Source organism: Pan troglodytes, chromosome 3, assembly GCF_028858775.2.
Source record: "Pan troglodytes isolate AG18354 chromosome 3, NHGRI_mPanTro3-v2.0_pri, whole genome shotgun sequence".
Taxonomy (NCBI): Eukaryota; Metazoa; Chordata; class Mammalia; order Primates; family Hominidae; genus Pan; species Pan troglodytes.
The window spans coordinates 42,696,334-42,719,397 of record NC_072401.2 but is presented as its reverse complement, the minus strand read 5'-3'; the positions used below and the strand labels follow the sequence as shown (position 1 = coordinate 42,719,397).

The window sequence follows — 23,064 nt, the reverse complement described above, 5'->3', positions numbered from 1 at the left end:
GCATATGGGAAATTGTTTTGCAGAAATTTCTTAGATATTGGGTTTTTTATTTACAAAAAAAAGTTCTTGCCAGACTTAATCTTTTTTTTTAACTCTAGTTGTTTTTTAGGAGTGTTGTTTCAATTGTATATATATCCTGAGCAATTACAGGAAAATGTCACTTAGAAACACAGCAAAAATGAGATATAATGATTATAATCAGATGATAAAAATTATGACATGTTTACTGCTAATAACTTTCCCAGAACCACACCTTTTAATATTAGTTTTTGTTAAAATTTAGAGGAATTTCATTACGTCATAACTGCATAAAGTTCTGCTGCAGCAGCAGCCTTTGCTGGTCCCCCAAGGGTCAAGTTTCTCTCATTATCCAGCTGTTCTTTGATAGCATTAATATTTTAAGGAGTGATTTGTTGGCACTTACCTCCCATTAATTACATTCTCCATGCCACAGTGGGATTCTTTTTCCTGGAGACACCAGCTATAATTAATTCCCTCATTCAAAGCTCCTGTCTACTTGACTTATTTAGAGGGCATTTTACCCAAGTTTAGTTGGATGATATTTACTAATGGAAAGTAACCAAACCTCCAAATTACTTGATCCTTCATAGATCTGACTTGTGTGAACAGTAAACAACTGTGCACCATGCTTCAGATCTAGGTCCTCATCCTAAGCGCCTTTAAAACCATTACAACAATCAGCTTCAGGAGTTTGCCTGGGCGAGGGGTTGGGGGCAGGCAGTGATATGTTTGGTTTCTTGTCATAGAAGATCTCTGCAAACTTTCCATTGTCAAATTTTAACTTCAAAACTGATGCCCTGAGAATCCTTTTCACCAACAGAAAGAGAATATTCATCTCTTTTTAGATATATAAACATCCAAAGTTTTTGTTATTCTGTTACTAGTTTAATAGTAAAGGAAGATGAAAAAGTTCTCATAGACACCCCTGAAAGACTCTAGGGGGAAGACATAGAGATAGAAAATAAAGTCCACAATATCTGGGATATTATGAAGAGGTTTTGGAAATTCTTTATTGTTTCTTATCTCAGTAACACAAATTCCTTATTTTGGTCAAGAACATAATCATAAGAGATCATTTCCCCAGCCTACATACATTCTCTTGTGGCCCTGCCTCAAGGAAACTCTGTAGGAAGTGAGTTAATTGACATGATGTCTGGACTATGCTTTAATGAACACCAGCAAGAAAGAAAGAGAGGAGAGAAAGGCAGAAAGAAAGGGAAAGAAAAGAGGGAGGGTAGGAGGAAAAAGAAAACATAGGTGAGCAACAGAGATGAGAAGATGGGCTAGGCAGAACTGAAACACAACTGGCAGCATGCAGATAACTGTAGCTGGCTGAAGGGAACTTATAAAATCGAAATGCAACTCTTTTTTTCTTTTCTTTTCCTTTTTTTGAGACGGAGTCTCACTCTGTCACCCAGGCTGGAGTGCAATGGCATGATCTTGGCTCACTGCAACCCCCACTTCCCGGGTTCAAGCAATTCTCCTGCCTCAGCCTCCCAAGTAACTGGGACTACAGGCACCCACCACCATGCCCGGCTAATTTTTGTATTTTTAGTAGAGATGGGGTTTCACCACATTGGCCAGGCTGGTCTCGAACTTCTAACCTCAGGTGATCCGCCCACCTCAGCTTCCCAAAGTGCTGGGATTACAGGCATGAGCCACTGCGCCCAGCCGATGCATTTAATATTCTTAGGACATATTTGCTGACCATATTTTTAAACTTTGTTCTGGCCACATATGGTGGCTCATGCCTATAATCCCAGCACTTTGGGAGGGCAAGGAGGGAGGATCCCTTGAGCTCAGGAGTTCAAGACCAGCCTGGGCAACATGGTGAGACCCTATCTCTACTAATAAAAATATAATTAGCTGGGCATGGCGGCACATGTCTGTAGGCCTAGCTACTGGGGTAGCTGAGGTGGCAGGATCACTTGAACCCAAGAGGTGGAAGCTGCAGTGTGCAGCGGTGGCACCACTGCACTCCAGCTTGGGTGAACAGTGATGCCCTGTCTCAAGAAAAAGAAAAAAGAAAAAAATTGTTCTGTTGACTTATCTTTTTTATATTCTTTGGAGCTGAGTGAATGATTTGAGAAAACCAAAAGCAGGGAAGTGAAGGGCCACATGGATCAGAAAGGTTTGGGAACTAAAATATACTGAGGAAAAAGGAGAAAGGCTAGAGGAATGCAGAAAACAAAAACAAAAACAAAAAAGGGCAGTTCACTGGACTATGGAAGAGTCTACTCCAGCTCATTTGCATTGGCCTCAGAAACAAAATGAAAAACAAGAGTTCCTCAACCCTCCCTCAAGTTTGCTTGTGAAGTGACTTGTTATCACTTTCCTTTAATTCAGAAAAAAAAACTTTAATTTAATTTTCCTTTAATTACCTTGCCCATGACTTCATGGAATTCTCTTCCTTGGATCGCTTGTTGTAAATCTCTTACTCCAGGCCCCTCTCAATCTGAGTTACTCGAAAGGTGTTTCCTCTGAAATTTGCTGTGGCGCATGTTTACCCTAGAGAATAGCAAGGTGCCTAGAAGGACACTCTCAGACCTGGGCAACCCAGCCCCAGGCCAGGCCCCTCTTCCTGCCCTGTGTTTCAGGCAGCCTCAGTCTCTTCATTTACCAGAAGAGGGGATTAAGCTAGGGCCCTTAGAGAGTGTTTCTCAAAAGGCCATGAAATACCTGGGAATCTTGTTAAAATGCAGATCTGGCCGGACGCAGTGGCTCACGTCTGTAATCCCAGCACTTTGGGAGGCCGAAGCGGGCGGATCGCCTGAGGTCAAGAGTTTGAGACCAGCCTGGCCAACATGGTGAAACCTCGTCTCTACTAAAAATACAAAAATTGACCGGGCGTGGTGGCGTGCACCTGTAACCCCAGCTACTCAGGAGGCTGAGGAAGGAGAATTGCTTGAACCCGGGAGGCAGAAGTTGCAATGAGCTGAGATCACGCCACTGCACTCCAGCTTGGGTGACAGAGCAAGAGTCCATCTCAAAAAAAAAAAAAGCAGACCTGACTCTCACAAAGTCTGCAGTGGGGCTTGTGATTCTGCATTTCTAATGAGTTTCCAGGTGATGCCAAGTGGCTGCATTGAGGACCATGCTCTGAGGCCCTCTGGCCTTCCTCTGCCCTGTCTGCAGCCACAGGGGAAAGAGTGAATAGAGCCAGAGGGCAGTGCCCACCCAAAGCCCATTCCCTCCCTTTTTGTACCACTTTCTGGGTCCTGGATCCCAACACTCCCTATTCAAAGAGGCCAAAAGTTGCTTCTAGGCTGCGCAGAAGCCTCTTCCTGATTTTAAGAGGTTCTAGCAGGAGGTGTTTCAAATTTTGTACACATAGGCTGGGATGCCCAGACACATACATGGGAGGCCCCTTGCAGTGCAAGATGAAGTCAGGTATGGGAAGAAAGAGGGAAGTCAGAAGAACAGACTCAGGCTGATGGCTTTCATGACTTTTCCTGCCCTGGCTTGAAAATGTGAGAACGGGCCTATTGTCCAGTATGTCATAGAGACTCTGTAAGTGTTCATACAGGGTATAAGGATTGATTGAATAAACAACAAAAGGAACGTTAGCAATTCCATAGTATTAAACCACACACACTGCAATTTTGTGTTAGGGCATCTGTCTTCCCCATTAGTCTGACCTCCTTTTACTTTATTGGATCCTAGGACCTAGCATATAGTGGGTGCTTAGTGAATGGTGAATAAATAACTGGCTAAAACAATGAGTGGCTACTCGAGAACTTGTTGCAACTGAGTGACATCCGTTTCACGACTATACAGAACTGCAGCAGAGGAGAGCAGGATGAATTCCCAGGCAGGGGGTATTACAGAGTCATCTCCTGGTGATTTAATCATAACTGTGGTGCATGAAGAACTCTCCAGTGTGTCAGCACTGCCAGAATAGGGCAGTCACCAGCCCATCCCCCATGGAGAGAGTGCTGACACTTGTCCTAGAGAACAGAGGTATGATGCAAAGAAAATCGGCCAGGACAGGAGAGTGTGCCTCTTACTAATCACATGACCTTGAGCAAGGTCATTTCTGTGTACTGCACTTCAGCTTTTGTGTCTCTAAAATGAGGGATGTGGGAAGGAGTAATCCTTACCCTGAAAGATTATTGTAAGGATTCAAAATAAAACATGTAGCAAGGATGCAAAATAAAACATGGAGTATGGCACAGAGTTGGCACTTCGTAACCAGTAGGTATTATTATTACCCACCACCAGCTGATTTGAATCTGTAATCAAATAATCATGGCAAGTTTCCTGCTAACCAGAGTAGGCCTGTTCCCCGATTAATTTGAATAGATTATTTACAGTTCCCCTTCATTCATTCCCTTATTCATTAAATATGCCCATTCATAACGACTGGCAATTGAATGTTGATTATTCATTTTTACAGTTGTTCTCCTGAGACATGCCCAAAGCTAGGAGAAGAGGAGGATAAGAGAGGGTGTCAGATGATCACAGTGTAAGGACAGGCCTTACTGGGCAGACCTTATTTCAGCTGGATTTCTACAAGGTGTAGCCCCAAGCACAGGTGGGCATTTAATAAGTATCCGATTAGTCTGTGATTCCATATTATGTCGGTAGAGATGTAATTTATTAACTTGGGCTCCTGGCATCCTTCCAGTGCATGTATAATAGAATGACATTTTTCATGCAGAAATATAAATTAAATTAATTGGCATCCATATTTAATTGAAATTTCCTTGACAGTAGATGGATTCTCCCCTAACACCACCCCTTTCTCAGCAAGGGGCATTTCCTTCTGAGTGCTTGCAGACTGAAGAGAGGCCAGCCCCCATTCCTGGGGCTCCCCGAGGAGCTGGCTTTCAGCAGGGTTTAGAGCAGCACGAAAAGTGAACTGACCCTGGAAAAATGGTAAGTTGCTGCTCAGCGGCCATGTGTGCTTTTGGTGGGGGAAATATTTTATGGAGGAGAAAGAAAACACAGAGGGTTCTTGTCTTGTTTCTGTCTTCTTACTTCCCTTTTCACTTTTACCAGCCATAACAGAATGTTTTGAGAATTTTTAAGTCACCTTTAAAGTTTGTAAATCATGTGGAAATGATTTACATTTTTGCAGCGTTCTTTTTTGAAAGCTGTTATGTAATTGCTTGCCAAAGGTATCTTTTCTTTTAATTTTTCTCCTTCTCAGGTAGTCTGGGTTTGGTTAGCTCTGTTGGTAACTTAAAGGGCCAGTAAGGCAAAGGTCTTGATTTCCATTCCTGTGGGTCAACAACGTTTCCTCTGTATCGGGAGTACAGAATGCACACTTGACCCTGGCTTGCAAACACCTGCTGTGAGTTATTCAAGGACATCAGCCAGAAAAGTTGGATGTAATAGATACGATCAGATTATGCAGTGTGACAAGTGAAGTCAACGTGATACCCCCCCACAGCAAATGGGTCAATAGTGCTGTCTTCATTAATGACGATTCAAAACGCTTAACACCTGGCATGCCCTTCATCCTATCATAATTGTACTTTGAGGATTCTTTCTGCTTCATATTTCCACCTGCTGATTTTGTTCAACCACTCATTCTGTAATCACCCTCATTTTGTACTTCTTTAATGTACTTTTTATCATCAAAGACAAAAAGAAATCTTGTTCTTAGCATCTTTCTTGGTTTCTCTACTTGAAATGGAATTGAAGTAGCAACCAAAGTTGTAGCTGTCTGCAATGCTATTCCAGTTAAGCATGTCAAAGAATGAGATTCAGTCACTCTTCTTTTTTTTTTTTTTTTTTTTTTTTTTTTTTTTTTGAGACAGAGCTTTGCTCTGTCACCCAGGCTGGAGTTCCATGGCGCAATCTCAGCTCACCACAACCTCCACCTCCCAGGTTAAACTGATTCTCCTGCCTCAGCCTCCCAAGTAGCTGGGATTACAGGCATGCACCACCATGCCCGGCTAATTTTTGTATTTTTAGTAGAGATAGGGTTTCTCCATGTTGGTCAGGCTGGTCTCGAACTCCCGACCTTAGGTGATCCACCCACCTCAGCCTCCCAAAGTGCTGGGATTACAGGCGTGAGCCACTGCACTTAGCCGAGATTCAATAACTCTTTAGTGTATATGCTACACCCCTCCCCTTGTCCTAAAAAGAGTCTCACTCCATCACGCAGGCTGGAGTGCAGTGGTGCCATCTTGGCTCATTGCAACCTCTACCTCCCGGGCTCAAGCAATCCTCCCACTTAAGCCTACCAAGTAGCTGGCACTACAGGCACGCAACACCAAGCCCGCCCAGCTAATTTTTTGCATTTTTGGTGGCGACAGGGTTTTACCACATTTCCCAGACTGGTCTCAAACTCCTGAGCTCAAATAATCTACCTGCCTTGGCCATCCAAAGTGCTGAGACTACAGATGTGAGCCACCGTGCCAGGCCTACTGTCTGGTTCTAAATTTAGGTTACTTTATTGATAAGAGAATGATTTACATCTGCCATACAGGACCTATCTTTCTAATCTATCTTGCTTGATTTTTCTCCTGGTCTGAGCAGAATTCCTCTCCCTTATTTTAATAAGAGTACCCGACTTTCTCCCATTCTGTGTTGGCTTAGAGAGACTGTCAATCAGTGCTTCACTCCTGGCCAAGGGTTGGGCCTGAGATCTTGCTGAAGAAATCAGAAATCCTTATCTCTCTGGGCCCATCTGTCCACAAGATGTGTTATGTGGACAGTGGGGTTGGGTGGGGCTTCTCCTTCTACATTGTGAACTGTGTGCTTGGGGGAGTCAAAGACATGCTCCCTGCCTTGTAGACTAGGCCTAAGTGAGAATAAGAGCAACTCAGAGGCAAGAGAAGCAAAAGAGAGAGACCTAAAATGTTGGACCCAGTTGCACTTGCAGGTAACACTGTGCTGCTCATCCTTATGACATAAGACAATACACTGACTTTCAGCTTAATTCAGTCTGGATTGGAGTTTGAGGGGCTCTTTTTTTGCTTGTTTGTTTGTTTATTTGTTTGTTGAGACAGGGTCACCCAAGCTAGAGTGCAATGTTGCGATCATAGCTCACTGCAGCTTCTACCTCCCAGGCTCAAGTGATCCTGCCATCTCAGCCTCCGAAGTAGTTAAAACCACAGGCACATGCCACCACACCTAGCTAATTTTTAAATTTTTTTGTGGAGACAGGATCTCACTATGTTGCCCAGGCTGCTCTCAAACTCCTGAGCTCAAACGATCCTCCCACCTTGGCTTCGCAAAGTGCTGGAATTACAGGTGTGAGCCACTGTGACTCGCCTTGGATTGGGTTTTGATCACATATAACTGAAGGCATCTTGACTGCTATGATAAATATTATGGAGAGAGCTTTAATAAATGGCTGCTGCCTGTAGTTGTTGGGACAGTGAAGCTATGAAAACAGAAGGATGTGAAAGCACAGCATCCGGAACTGTATCATGTATAATGAGATGTTCCATCCACCTCATTAGGCCTTTGGGGCAGTGTGTTTCAGGCTGTAGGTCACAACACATCAGATGGGTCATGAAATCAATTTAATGGGACATAAATGGCATTTTTTCAAACCTAGAGAACACTAGAAAATAGAGAGTACATCACACAACAAATTAAAGGTAGATTCGATTTCATGATGTTTTATTTCAGGCATGTGTGTATGAACATATGTTCTTGGTAGTGATATAAAATTTGTTTTTTACTGAGGGACATGATCAAAACATTTGAAAGTCACTGCTTAGAACAAAACTGCATGACAAATTTGAATAGAGTAGAAGGGTCAAAAATTTAGCATATTACTATTCATAGGTTCTTTAAAAAAATTTTTTTTCTACTGCTGATATTTTGTCCCTTCTTGCTAGGCATTCGAGTATACGAGAGATGGTTGGGACGCATGCTTGGAATTAAAGTAGTTAATTAAAAGTGTATCAGGCCGGGCGCGGTGGCTCATGCCTGTAATCCCAAGACTTTGGGAGGCCGAGGCGGGTGGATCACAAGGTCAAGAGATTGAGACCATCCTGGCCAACATAACCTGTCTCTACTAAAAATACAAAAATCAACCCGGGGAGGTGGCGCATGCCTGTAGTCCCAGCTACTCAAGAGACTGAGGCAGGAGAATCGCTTTAACTTGTGAGGCGGAGGTTACAATGAGCTGAGATCGCGCCACTGCACTCCAGCCTGGTGATACAGCGAGACTCCGTCTCAAAAAAAAAAAAAAAAAAAGTGTAGCAGACTCTTCTACTTTAAGAGAGTTTCTCTGGATTATTTATTCAGTTAGTTTGAGGCTCATCTCTTTAGGAGGGCTGTTTTGCCCCCTGGTCTTCACCCCTGAGTGTAAGGGGTAGGGGAGAGAAGTAGCTTACCTTGCCCTGGGAGGGCAAGAGAGTCTGACTGCCCTCGCTGTTCTCCGGATCTCACTGTTGCCTGTGCAGGGGCGCTAGTCTGACCCAGTTTCTGGGAGGAATCCACTGAAGAAGTCTGTGGTTGGCAAGCACTTGGTTTATTTCGAGGCTTGGAAAGGGCCCATGACCCTCCCTTCCCGGCCTGCCCCACTCTGGCTTTCATGGGTGCTGTGGATATTGCTATCCTCCCTGCACCCCTGTCTAGCTTGTAATGAGCAGTTGACCCCTGGTCATTGACCACAGGGTAAATCACCCTCACCATGTGATATGGTTTGGCTGTGTCCCCACCCAAATCTCATCTTCAATTGTAACTCCCACAATTCGCACGTGGTGTAGGAGGGACCCGGTGGGAGGTAATTGAATCATGGGGGTGGGTCATTCTCATGATAGTGAATAAGTCTCGCAAGATCTGATGGTTTTATAAAGGGGAGTTCCCCTGCACAAGCTCTTTTCTCTTGTCTCCTGCCAAGTGAGACATGGCTTTCACCTTCTGCCATGATTGTGAGGCCTCCCCAGCCATGTGGAATTGTGAGTCCATTAAATCTATTTTTCTTCCCATTCTCAGGCATGTCTTTATCAGCAGCATGAAAATGTACTAATACACCATGGCAAAGCCACCAGCCGGCACATCAGCTATCTTCCATGCTTCCCCATACAGCTTGAGGAACCCTTCAAATCCCTCCACAATCCACACAGACCTAGACAGGTTCCAAAGTGCTAGTTGAATCTCTTTATCTGCTTGGCCACCTCTCACTGCCATTTTAACTGGTTTCCTCACTTGGCAGCAAGCAGGGCCCACATCATGGCTGACTCCCCCAAGAGCTGAAACAGAGAAAGAGGCAAACCCCACTCTGCTTTTGACCTTACCATGAAGTTTCTGCTACCCTCCCGTCTCACATGGACTTGGAAAGAAGTAACCAGAATACACTTGTCTCACCAATTGCTTCTTAACTTTCTACCCCTTCTTTTACCACACACTCCACTGGGGCCAACAGGGACAGGCTTTCCCTTTTCTTCCATGGATCAGGAACTTCACTGACATCATTTACTGAGTTCTTATGACTTTTTTTTTTTTTTTTTTTTTTTTTTTTGGACATGGAGTCTCCGTAGCTCAGGCTGGAGTGCAGTGGCACGATCTCAGCTCACTGCAACCTCTGCTTCCCTGGTTCAAGTGATTCTTCTGCCTCAGCCCCCCGAGTAGCTGGGACTACAGATGCATGCCACCACACCTGGCTAATTTTGTATTTTTAGTAGAGACAGGTTTTCACCATGTTGGCCAAGCTGGTCTCAAACTACTGACCTTACGTGATCTGCCCACCTCAACATCCCAAAGTGCTGGGATTACAGGCATGCTAACTATCACTTTTAATAAACCAAAGTCACACAGGCATAGCTCTTAATACATAAAGGAGAGCTTAAGGAATTGAGAAAATGTTCAACTGTCTCAAGACCATTGTCTCCCTATGAACTTACAAAAGAAATTCCAAATTGGTAGCCAAAACGTGAGCATTGACCTTTTCTTCCTCTTTCCTGTTTTAACAAATTCTAAACATCTGGAGGCAAGTGGATGCCCTTGATTGAATAGGGGGAAGGTTATGAAAATTGTATTATTAAAATTTTTGACTTAATTTAATAAACATTATCCTTTCACAAGAATAATTTATGTTAATAATTATCATCACATGTGATGGTCAGATTGAAATACACTTAGGTATTGTAAATACTTAGTGCCTGTATACATAAACACACACATGCACAAATATACTTGGTATTTCAACCATGCGATGTGAAGACAGTTGTTCACCATTATTTATAAGAGTGGATGAGCCTGTATAAGCATGGAAATAGCCCTACTTCTCAGTCCAAAAAAGGAATTTCTAAGCATAAAACAAAGAAAATTTATTCTTCTAGACCAGTAGTCAGCAAACTTTCTGTAAAAAGCCAAGGAGTAAATATTTTAGGCCTTGCCAGCCATATGGTCTCTGTCACAATCACTCAACTCTGAGGTTATGGTATGAAAGCAGCCATGGAGGATACATAAGTGAATGGACATGGCTGTGGTCCAATAAAACTTTATTTATGGATACTGAAACTTGAATTTCATGTAATTTTCACTTATCACAATTTTTTTTTTTTTTTTAGACAGAGTCTCACTTTGTCACCCAGGCTAGAGTGCAGTGGCGCAAGCTTAGCTCATTGCAAGCTCAGCTCACTGCAACCTCTGCCTCCCGGGCTCAAGCAATTATCCTGCCTCAGCCTCCCAGGTAGCTGGGACTACAGGTGCTCGCCACCATACCCAGCTGATTTTTTGTATTTTTAGTAGATACAGAGTTTCACCATGTTGGCCAGGCTGGTCTCGAACACCTGACCTCAAGTGATCCAGTCGCCTCAGCCTGCCAAAGTGCTGGGATTACAGACATGAGCCACCGCGCCCATCCACAAAACATTACTCTTATTTTAAGTTTTTTTCAACCATTTAAAAATGTAAAAATCATTCATAACTTGTGGGCAATGTGAAACAGGTAGCAGGCTGGGTTTGGCCCAGAAGCCACAGTTTTCAAACTCATGTCCTAGATCCCTTTTAAAAGTTTAGGTATTTTCATTTATCTGTCCTTCTTACTCATTTATGATGCAAGTTAATGTAGCAATGGCAGCAACCAAGGCCAGTTCTAACATACTGACTCCGCTGCCACACCCAACTTGCTAGCACTTAGAGGAGAAATGGCATCATACATCTAAGCTAAACAATGAATATGTGACCTGGGCATTTTGAGTGAGATCCTTCCAGATTTGCAAAATACATTCAACTGACCAGAAGAAATTGGTGAAGACAAGGACCATGGTTCTTTATGCCCCCTCCCCAGTCCCCTGAGTTCTTTTTCTGGTTGAACACTGTATGAACACAGAGACCAGATTACAGACTCTGGATAAATGACAAGAGGAGAAGTTGGTGTGTGATGGACCTGCTCTAGCTGCCATCTTTGTGGACCTGGGTAGTATTGCTGCCAAAAAACACCCTGTGACAAGTCATTGGAATTAATGTCTTGTGCTTTTGGCAAATCCATAAGAAGAAAAGTGAACCCATGAGTGACATGGAGGGAATAATTCAACTACCAAGATCAAGGTCTGATTCCTTAGCATCCAGGCCAAAAAAGGATACATCATGAGTCATCCAGAAAAACTTGCATTATAATCCATATATGATCTGTCTAATAATTAAAAAAAATAGGTTGGGTGCAGTGGCTTATGCCTGTAATCCCAGCACTTTGGGAGGCTGAGGCAGGAGGATTGCTTGAGCCCAGGAGTTCAAGACCAGCCTAGGCAATATAGTAAGACCCTGTCTCTACAAAAATAAACATAAAAAATAAAAATTTAAAAAATCAGCTGGGTATGGTGGTGTGTGCCTGTAGTCCCAGCTACTTGGGAGGCTGAGGGAGTAAGGATCCCTTGAGCCCAGGAGGTTGAAGCTGCAGTGAGCTATGATTCTGTCACTGTATACTCCAGCCTAGGTGATAGAGCAAGACCCTGTCTCAAAAAAGAAAAGAAGAAAGAAAGAAAGAGAGAGAGAGAGAGGGAGGGAGGGAGGGAGGGAAGGAAGGAAGGAAGGAAGGAAGGAAGGAAGGAAGGAAGGAAGGAGAGAAAAGAAAAGAGGTTGGGCAAGACCCTGTCTCAGAAAAGAGAAAGAAAAAGAAAGAGAAAGAAAGAGAGAGAGAGAGAGAGAAAGAAAGAAAAGAAAGAAAGAGAAGAGAAGAGAAAAGAAAAAAGGACAGAGGGAAAAGAAAATAGGCTGGGCACAGTGGCTCATGCCTGTAATCCCAGCACTTTGGGAGACCAAGGCAGGCGGATCAGAAGGTCAGGAGTTTGAGACCAGCCTGGCCAACCTGGTGAAACCCCCGTCTCTACTAAAGATACAAAAAATTAGCTGGGTGTGGTGGTGCGTGCCTGTAATCCCAGCTACTCAGGAGGCTGAGGCAGGAGAATCGCTTGAACCTGGGAGGCAGAGGTTACAGTGAGCTGAGATTGTGCCATTGCACTCCAGCCTGGCAACAGGGTGAGACTGTGTCTCAAAAAAAAAAAAAGAAAAGAAAGAAATGTATGATACAGTTAGAAAATATTCCAATCCAAATAAAGTATTCATTGTTTTGCTATTTTATATCAGCTATCTGGAGCCTTCAGTCATCCACAACAACTCATTCTCACCATGTCTTGGGTAGCCCTGGTTTACTGTAAAATTGCCTTCTGTGGGATTTGTCACAGTTGCTCAGGATGTTGAACTTGCAAGAGTCATTTATGGCAGTCTACATGAGGTTAGATACAACTAATTTTTATATAACACTAATTTTATTACCCAAAGAAAATTCTAACTAAATAAACCAATGTGTGCAATATAATTTCTCACCAGAATTACACTGGCCATCAGTCTCCTGGCCATCATTCATTTTCACATTACATAATTTAACTGAATGAAAATATTTTAACATTTTGATGGTATGGCTAGACCTCAGAGGTTTCAGTATAAGAAATAAAAATAACTTATTCATACAAGAAACACTCTTTTTAGAAGAACTTCATATAAAATGGTGATAATTAGTGAACACTGGTGTTTTTGATTCATTAACGGTAACCTTGTGATTGCTTTTTAAATTTGCATCCAGCCGAGTTGTTTCTACGGTTTTTAAAAAAAATTATTTCCCTCCAAATAGAGGTCACAAAATGGCAGTTAATTTTGTATTACACTCTTTGGTGTGGAAGTTTTCTAAATCTTTTTTGGTTTTTTAAATTATTTGAGACAGAGTCTCCCTCTGTTGCCCAGGCTGGAGTGCAGTGGCACAATCTTTGCTTGCTGCAACCTCTGCCTCCTGGGTTCAAGTGATTATCCTGCCTCAGCCTCCTGAGTAGCTGGGGTTACAGGTGCCCGCCACCTCATCCAGTTAATTTTTTTTTTTTAATAGAGAGGAGTTTTCACCATTTGGCTAGGCTGGTCTTGAACTCCAGACTTCAAGTGATCCCCCCTCCTCGGCCTCCCAAAGTGCTGGGATTACAGGTGCGAGCCACTCCGCCAGTCTTCTAAATCATTTTTAAGTTCCTACTTTGTGTTAGATACTATGGTAGGTGTTTGCTATGTGTTACCTTGTTTAATTGTCACCATCAACTCTATGAGAAGACTTAGAATATAAGTAACTAGCCCAAGGTCATAAGGCCAAATCTACTGATTCTGTGCTCTTGTTCTCATGACTCCAGAGTCCAAATCCGTCGCCTGAGTTGTCTATTCACTCTGAGACCGCTGCACAATGAGAACAATGGGAAATATCTAATCAATCGATTGTTTTATTTATGTGATACAAAAATTCAAGTTGATAGATTTTTCTCAAAAAATAATCTTTTTTGTTTTTACTCAATTGACCAAACATTCTTATTAAATCTAACTAAGTTTTAGATTTAATATATTGATTACCTTCTACTTTGGGGAGCCCAGGAGCCCACAGTTTTTAACTTACTTGACAGATTTGCAGTAAGCAAAAGAATTACGCATCTCAAACAGCCCCTTCACACTGAACATTACACACAACTTACCCTGGTTGACAGTCTAAAATGTGTGAGTGTTGGAGAGAGTGTTATTCTACAGTTTCATTTTTTTAATTAAAAAGCTCAGGCTTCCAGGATCACAATTTAATTAAGCTTTCATCCTTGGATAGTTCTTCCCACAATTAGAATTTTTTTCAGTAATAAATTGGTTATAGAGTATATTAAAATTGGCTTTGGGGATTTCTTCTTTCATTCCCACTTGTGTAATATTCAGCTTTCACAAATGTTGTGAGTTGAAAGATAATTGGTCTTCAAAGCAGAGTCATTACTTAGGAGGAAGAATAAACAGACTTTTCAACAAAGGGATCTGATAACTTACAGCTAATGAGAAGTCATTTTGCCCTGGAAGAGGCAGAGACCATTCTGGAAAGGCTACGAGGTTGGTAATGCTGGGTCAAGGGGTGTATGAGACACATGATGTTACCAAAATGGCAGGGTTTCAGTCTAGGTCCCGTCGCTTGCCACACAAAGCCAATCCCTGAGACAATGAGTATTGCCAGGGAAGAAGGCTTTAATTGGATGCTACAGCTGAGGAGATGGGAGATCAGTCTCAAATCCATCTCTTTCACCAACTAAATTCAGGTGTTTATATAGCAGGGAAGAAATGTAACCATGTGCGGGAAAACAGGAATTAGGGAGGAGTAAGGAAGATGAGCTGGTCAACAAGAAGCAGGTGGTCGGATAGGCAATCATGAAGAGTGAGGGGTCTGGCATCTCGTTGTCCAGAGGCAGTGATCTGGTGAGTTTCAGTTGCTTGATATGATCTGGGAGATCTGACGATTGGTTTCCTGAGAAAGGAATTCAGATAAAGCAAATGTAAGTTTCTTAGGTTTTAATACTGTGTGAGTTAATTTCTATGTTTATTGAAAGAAACCATAAACATCAGTTCTACTGGATGATTGAAATCAGTTCTATGGGACAATTGGGCCAGTTTTAATGGGAGGCTAGAGAGAGATGATGACCTGGGGACCATGCTGAGAAATTTTATCTTTATTTAGAATGTGATGGGAAGCCATGGAATGATATTTATCAGGGAAATGCCATGATGAGGTTTATATTTTTTAAAAGGTCAGTCTAGTCCCTAAGTCTAGTGACATTGTAGAGGGTACATTAGAAGGCATAGAGTCAGAAAATCAGAGTCTAGGTGGAAGATTCTGAGTGATCCATGAGAAATTGCTTAGGCCAGACCTGGAAAAGCTGAGGTAGATATGTTTGTAAGTATTTCTAGACTAACATCCAGATTGAGTGGCATTTCCTGAAAAAGGAAAGGCAAGTCCATGTCCTATATAGTGTGTCGAATACTCTGCAAGGTCCTCCACTACAAACAAGTAGATCAGACATGAAAACAAAATGCTTCATGCATTACTGGGATCTCAGGATGAAGGACTATTCTCAAAAGCAAGAAAAGAAAACTTTGGCATAACCACATGCAAATTTCACCCTGATGTACTGTCTTGGTGAATTCAAGCCTTGGGCTAGCTGCAGGGTGTTGGAGCTGAACGTGAAACTCTCACAACAGGCCAGGGAAACTGGAAGGATGCGAATTTGTCACAGGGAATTCAGATGCCCTAGTAACTAGAAGAAGCAAATGCCCTGTCTTCTCAGAAATAATGTCTTCAAACAAATAAGAACTCACAATCAAAGATAAACAAACACATTGCGGGGAAAATGCCATAAATGAGAGACAGCAGACATGTAAAATATAGATTTAAAATCCCAAAGACTTCAGAAGTTGAAATTATCTGATACAGGGTGGTATTAAAACATTGTGTATGATAGCTTAAAAAAAAGAAAGATGGAATAAAAAAATGAGCACGTGACCAGGCGCGGTGGCTCACGCCTGTAATCCCAGCACTTTGGGAGGCTGAGACGGGCAGATCACCTAAGGTTAGGAGTTCTAGACCAGCCTGACCAACATGGAGAAACCCCGTCTCTACTAAAAATACAAAATTAGCTGGGCATGGTGGCAGGTGCCTGTAATCCCAGCTACTAGGGAAGCTGAGGCAGAGAATCGCTTGAATCCGGGAGGCAGAGGTTGCGGTGAGCCAAGATTGCACCGTTGCACTCCAGACTAGGCAACTAGAGCGAAACTGCATCTCAAAGAAAAAAAAAATGAGCATGCATGAAGAGAAAAGTGTATTAAAATTATTAAGTGAAATTAAATAACCAAATAACTTTTTTAAAGTGAAAATTACAATTGTCAAAATATAAAACATAATACATGTATTCAATAGTAGAGTAGACACAGGTGAAGAGAAAATAATAAACTGGAACGTGGATTTTTCTTTTTTTCTTTTTTTGAGACAATCTCGCTCTGTAGCCTAGACTGGAGTGCAGTGGTGTGATCATGAGCTCATTGCAGCCTCAACCTACTGGGCTCAAGTGATCCTCCCTCCTCAGCCTCCCGAGTAGCTGGGACTACAAGCATGCACCACCACACCTGACTAATTTTTGTATTTTTTGTACAGAAGGGGTTTTGCCATGTTGCCCAGGCTGGTCTCAAACTTCTGGGCTCAAGCAATCTGCCCACTTCAGCCTCCCAAAGTGCTAAGATTACAGATGTGAGCCACTGTGCCTGGCCAGGAAGATGGATTTTAAAACATTTTTTAGAATATAGTACAGAGAGATAAAGAGATGATAATATGAACAAAAGTTTAAGATACATTAAAGATAGAATGAGAGATGTTACATATACCTATTTTGAGTTCCAGAAAGAAAAACTAGAAATAATGAAAGAGAGGCAATATTTAAAGATATAAAGGGTGAGAATTTCCAGAAAGATAATGAAAGATATAAGTTCACATGTACAAAAAACTAAAACACATGTTAAGCAAAATAAATAAACAAAAATCGGCCATGCACGGTGGCTCACGCCTGTAATCCCAGCACTTTGGGAGGCCAAGGCAGATGGATCACTTGAGGTCAGGAGTTCAAGACCACCCTGACCAACATGGAGAAACCCCATCTCTACTAAAAATACAAAAATTAGCTGGGCGTGGTGGCGGGCACCTGTAATCCAAGCTACCCGGGAGGCTGAGGCAGGAGAATTGCTTGAACTTGGGAGGCAGAGGTTGTGGTGAGCCGAGATCATTCCACTGCACTCCAGCCTGGGTAACAGAGCGAGACTCCATCTCAAAAAAAAAAAAAAGAATCAATACTGACATATATAGTAATGGTGCTGCCGAACTCAAAAGAAAAAGAGGGCTTAAAAGCAAGCAGAGAGAAAAAACAGATAACCTACAAAGAAAGGACAATTAAACTTACAGCCAACTTCTCAACAGCAATAATAGAAGCCAAAAGACAGCAAAGTAAAATCTCAAAGATATCTAGAGAAAATTACTGTCAATCTAAAGTTATATAGCCAGCAAAAGTATACTTCAAGAATAAGGAAGAATCAAGACATCCTAAGAAAAAGAAAATTGGGTGATTGAAATCAAAATGTCCTAAATTAATCTTATTGTTCAGGAGATGCGCTAAGACATGAACTTTGCCACTACTTATTCATGCTTGTTAAATATGAGTAATAATATTTCAAATACACTATCTAAAAAATAGAAATTGTGTCTGTACTTTCAATCCAGTAGGTGGGGAAGAAATGAAATAGAAAACTGTAATAAAACAAAATTCAATCAATTTTTAAAAGAAAAGCAGAAAAAATGATAAAAACAAGTTCAAGGCCAGGCACAGTGGCTCAGGCCTGTAATCCCAGCATTTTGGGGAGGCTGAGGCAGGCAGATTGCTCGAGGCCAGGAGTTCAAGACCAGCCTTGGCAACATGGCAAAACCCCATCTCTACAAAAAAATACAAAAATTAGCCAGGCATGATGTCATGCACCTGTGGTCCCAGCTACTCTGGGAGGCTGAGGTGAGAGAATCAGTTGATCCCTGAAGGTGGAGGTTGCAGTTAGCTAAGATCACACCACTGCATACATATGTCAGTAATCACAATAAATGTAAATTGATTAAACAAACCGAAGATTTTCTGACCAGAAGAAAAACAGAAAAAAATATATATATAGGCTCCTTTATAAGAGACACACTTAAAACACAAGGACTCAGAAATATTGAATGTAAAAGGAAAAAAAAAGGTGAGACAAATGTTAATTTAAAAAAGCTGATAAGCTGATATAGTTATATTGATAGCAGGAAAATAAACTCAGAGACAAAAGGCATTATTCAGGATTGAAAGGATCACTAAATTATAAGAAATTCACCCAAGATAAAGAATAATTTTAAACTTGTATGCACTCAATAATGAAACCTTCACATACAGAGAGAAAAATCAATAGAATCACAGAGAAATATTGCGAAATAGCAAACATACTGAGATATTTCAATGCATCTATCTCAATTATTCATAAGTTAAGAACACAATAAATCTTCGTGAAGATTTGTGAAGTAAAAATTTGAAAAATACAGGATTGATCAGCTTGATTTATTAGACGGTTATAGAACTCTGCCTCTAACAGCTAAAGAATACAGTCTTCAAAATACCTATTGTACAACACGGTGACTATAGTTAATAATAATGTATTGTACATGTGAAAATTGCTAAGAAAATAGATTTTAAGTATTTTCACCGCAAAAAAAGGTATGTGAGGTAATGCATATGTAAATTAGCTTGATTAGCCATTCTACAATGTCTACATATCTCAAAATACATTGTATACCATAAATATATAAAATTTGTATTTGTCAATTAAAAAGTAAATTAATAATAACCTTTGGAAAGAATACGCAATCTTACCAAACACAAATGAAATATTTCAAATCTTGACCACATACTAATTCATAAAGCAAGTCCCCAAATGTTGTGTATTTCAAATATTGGGTATCATATAGATTACAGTCTCAAAAAAAAAGATTTCATAAAATTCCACAAATGTTGCTGAGACAACTGGTTACAAGTAGAGAAAAAAACACATTGGATTCTTCCCTTACATCACACATATTAATCAAAGACATTGGGAAATAAAGGGTTAAGCAGCAGGGCTGCAATCCATTATCTCCAGCTGGAGAATGGGGAGCAGGGACCAGGAAAGATGGCCTACTCTTGTCAACATGCGACTGACAGACATCTTGGCAAACGAATGGAATTTGTGAATAGAATGCTCCTTATCTATGGGGTGCTTTTAGCAGGATGTATCTGGCTATCTAGAACTAATCATGGTAAACAAAATTTGAGATTTATAGATTTGTGGTGCATCATTGGGTACATTTTATTTTCCAAATAGCCTCCTTCTATATGAGAGAGGTGAATCTCACACATTGCTTAGAGACCTCATATATTAATTATGGGCACAGAGTGCATCCGGTGGGGCAGTGAAGGATCTGAAGAGTGACACTGATGGTTCCAGACCTCCCTTGCTTCATCTCAATATTACCTGTATCCTGTATTAGTAAAGCTTAATACTGGGTAAGACTCTGACTCATGTGAGTCTGATTTGACAATCTGATTCTTTATGATATTTCAGACACTATAAAAAATTAAAAAAAAAAGACAAGCCACAGTCTGGCTGTTTATTCATAATACAACCAACCAATGAAGGATTTATCTAATAAATATATAAAGAAGGCCTAAAAGTGGGAAAATAGGCAAACTACATGAATAAGCACTTATCCAAAGAGGAATCACAATTGGCTGAAAACATATGAAAAGATACTTACTCCCATAAGTAATAGAAATGTTCAAATTTTAAAAATGAAATGACTTACTATATAGTAATGACTTACTTACTCTATTGCTTGTTGGCAAAGATATGGAAAAACTGTAACATTTATAGTACTGTGTTGGGAGTGTCAAATAACTGAAAAAGTAATTTGCCACTATTTTATCCTTTAGTATAACTTATAACCCAGAAATTCCACTCCTAGATATAAACTCTAGAGAAACCCATGCACATTCCTTCTCCAGGAGACAAGAATATTCGTAACGTACTACTTATATCAACTACAGAATGGGTGAATAATTTTAGGTACATTAACAGCACGTTTTAAACAGTAATACAAATACATGAACTACATGTAATGTGAGTGAATCTTAGAGTAATAATATTAAGTAAGCAGATAGAAGATTACATAATATATTTTATCAGTTTTATGAAGTTCTAAAACAAAAGGTAATAACAAAATGTTAAGATACATCCCTATTTGGCGATGCTATCTTAAACAAAGAAATTGTAACACAATTCAGGATAGTGGTAATTACTATGTGTAGTAAGAGAATAATGACTCTCCAAAGATGTCCATGTCCAAATCCCCAGAACTTGTGACTATGTTACCTTACATGGCAAACGGACATTGCATATGGGATTAAGTTAAGGATCTTGAGATGGGAGGATTATCCTGGATTACATGGGTGAACCCATTGTAATCTAAGAGGGAGGCAGGATGTTCAGAGTCAGAGAGGATAGATGATCATGCAAGTGTTACTGAAATGCTGGGGGTTCAGTCTAGGTCCTGCTGCTCACCACACAAAAAGCCAATCACTGAGACAATGAATATTGCCAGGGAAAAAGGTTTTAATTGGGTGCTGCAGCCAAGGAGACAGGAGATCAGTGTGAAATCCATCTCCTGATAGGTCCAAATCCAAATCCATCCCAAAGAGATGGGAAATGAGAGCCTGAAATCTATCTCCCTGACCGACTAAAATTAAGGGTTTATATAGCAGGGAAGAAATGTAAGCATGTATGGAAAACAGGAATTAGGGAGAGGTAAGGAAGAAGTTGTCAACAGGGAGCAGGTGGTTGGTCAGGCAACCATCACAGGTGGGGGGTCTGGCGTTTCATTGTCCAGATGCAGTGATTTGGTCAATTTCAGCTCCCTGATATTATCTGGGAGGCCTGATGCTTGGTTTCCTGAGAAAGCAACGCAGGTGAGAAAAATGTAACTTTCGCAAGTTTTAAGACTGGGAGGGTCAATTTCTATGTTTATTCAAAAGAAACCATAAACATCAGTTCTATGGGAAAATTGGGCTTGTTTCAGAAGCAAAGGTCAGAGATAGAGAAAGAGCGATTTGAAGATGTGATGCTGGCTTTGAAGATGGCGGAAGGGGCAATGAGCCAAGGAATGCTTCAGCCTGGAAAGCTAGAAAAGGCAAGGAAATGGCTTCTCCCCCACATATAAACTCCAGAGCCCCCAGAAGGAATGCAGCCCTGCTGACCCACTTTACACTTCTGCTCTCCAGTACTGCAAGATAATAAATTTCTGCAGTTTTAAGCCATTAAATTTGTGGGAATTTGTTACAGAGGCAATAGGAAACTAATATGCTATGAGAAGGAGTCAAAATGTTGAGGGAGTGAAGCTCTACACAGATGCAATCATATTGGTTAATGTGTTCATTCCAAAGTTGAGGGAAGTCTTCATGAGTATCTGTTTTATAATTATGCATCTTAACTTACCTAAGTTATGGTCTTTTTTAAAGTACAAATATGATACTGGAAACCTTTCAAATACAGTGCGTACACAAGAAAGGTCAATTCAAAAAAGCAGTAGGTGTGGGAAGTGAATGATGAGGTGTTTTTCCCTCATGTATACTGCATTTGAAATACTAATGGAACATTTAGGAAGAGAGGTTCAGGTGCTAGAGAGAGGAGGTGATAGCTCAGGAAAGAAGGCTAGAATCTTCATAGCAACTTAGTCAATGGGTGAATTAGAGTAGACTGGTGACCAGTCCCTGGGTGGGCCCCCAATAAAAGAAAGATAGGCAAAGCCCACAAAGGCAATTGAGGAGTGTACTCAGGTAGAAGAGAACATGGAGAGAATATCTAAGCCATCATTTAAATGTTTAGTCATTTATGGGCATACATTTGAAAGTTCAGAGTGGTGTTAGTCTCAAGAAATTCACTGATAACCCTACTGGCAAAGTATGTGCTATATCACACATACTGAGAGGTGAAGCCAGCTGGGCTTCTGGGTCAGGTGGGGACTTGGAGAACTTTTCTGTTTAGCTAAAGGATTGTAAACACACCAATCAGGGCTCTGTGTCTAGCTAAAGGTTTGTAGATGCACCAATCAGCACTCTGTAAAAATGGACCAATCAGCACTCTGTAAAATGGGCCAATCAGCAGGACGTGGGTGGGGCCAGATAAGGGAATAAAAGCTGGCCACCCCAGCCAGCAGCCGGTGACCCACTTGGGTCGCCTTCCACGCTGTGGAAGGTATTTGTTCTTTTGCTCTTCATAATAAATCTTGCTGCTGCTCACTCTTTGGGTCCACACTACCTTTACGAGTTTTAACACTCACAGGGAGGGTCTGTCATTCCTGAAGTCAGCAAGACCACGAACCCACTGGAAGGAAGAAACTCTGGACACATCTGAACATCTGAAGGAACAAACTCCAGACACACCATCTTTTTTTTTTTTTTTTTTTTGAGAGGGAGTCTTGCTCTGTCACCCAGGCTGGAGTGGCATGATCTCTACCCACCGCAAGCTCCGCCTCCCAGGTTCACGCAATTCTCCTGCCTCAGCCTCCCGAGTAGCTGGGACTACAGGCGCCCGCCACCACGCCCGGCTAATTTTTGTATTTTTAGTAGAGACGGGGTTTGTGTTAGCCAGGATGGTCTCGATCTCCTGACCTCATGATCTGCCCGCCTCAGCCTCCCAAAGTGCTGGGATTACAGGTGTGAGCCACCGTGCCCGGCCCAGACACACCCATCTTTAACAGCTGTAACACACTGTGAAGGTATGCAGCTTCATTCCTGAAGTCAGCAAGACCACAAACCCACTGGAGGAAGAAACTCCCGACACATCTGAAGAAACAAACTCCTGACACACCATCTTTAAGAACCCTAGCATTCACTGCGAGGGTCTGCGGCTTCATTCTTGAAGTCAGCGAGACCAAGAACTCACCAGAAGGAACCAATCCCGGACACAATACCAGTACCTAAGTAGACCTTACTAACCCTCCATGGGGGCCCAGACTAGCCCTGCTTGAGTCTTCCTGAAACCTCAGTCACCAGGCTCACAAAGGAAGACAGAGCAAGGAGGGACCAGGAACTCTGGGTATCTCCTGTCTTGCTCCATTGTGGCAGGGCCCAGCCAATTCAAAAGCACCTACTTTCTTAGCTTTGGCCAGTTGCATTTATCTGCAGATTATATCTGCATCTGAGATAGAGA

General features: G+C 41.6%; 1 long non-coding RNA gene across 1 annotated transcript in view; it reads left to right on the top strand.

Moving 5' to 3' along the window:
• Positions 1-4,805: 4,805 nt before the first annotated feature.
• Positions 4,806-23,064, top strand: part of LOC107974243 (uncharacterized) — a 92,600-nt gene continuing 74,341 nt past the window's right edge. Inside the window, exon 1 of the long non-coding RNA XR_001716862.2 lies at positions 4,806-4,899. This is a non-coding gene — a long non-coding RNA (uncharacterized LOC107974243). The remainder of the gene's footprint in view (positions 4,900-23,064) is intronic.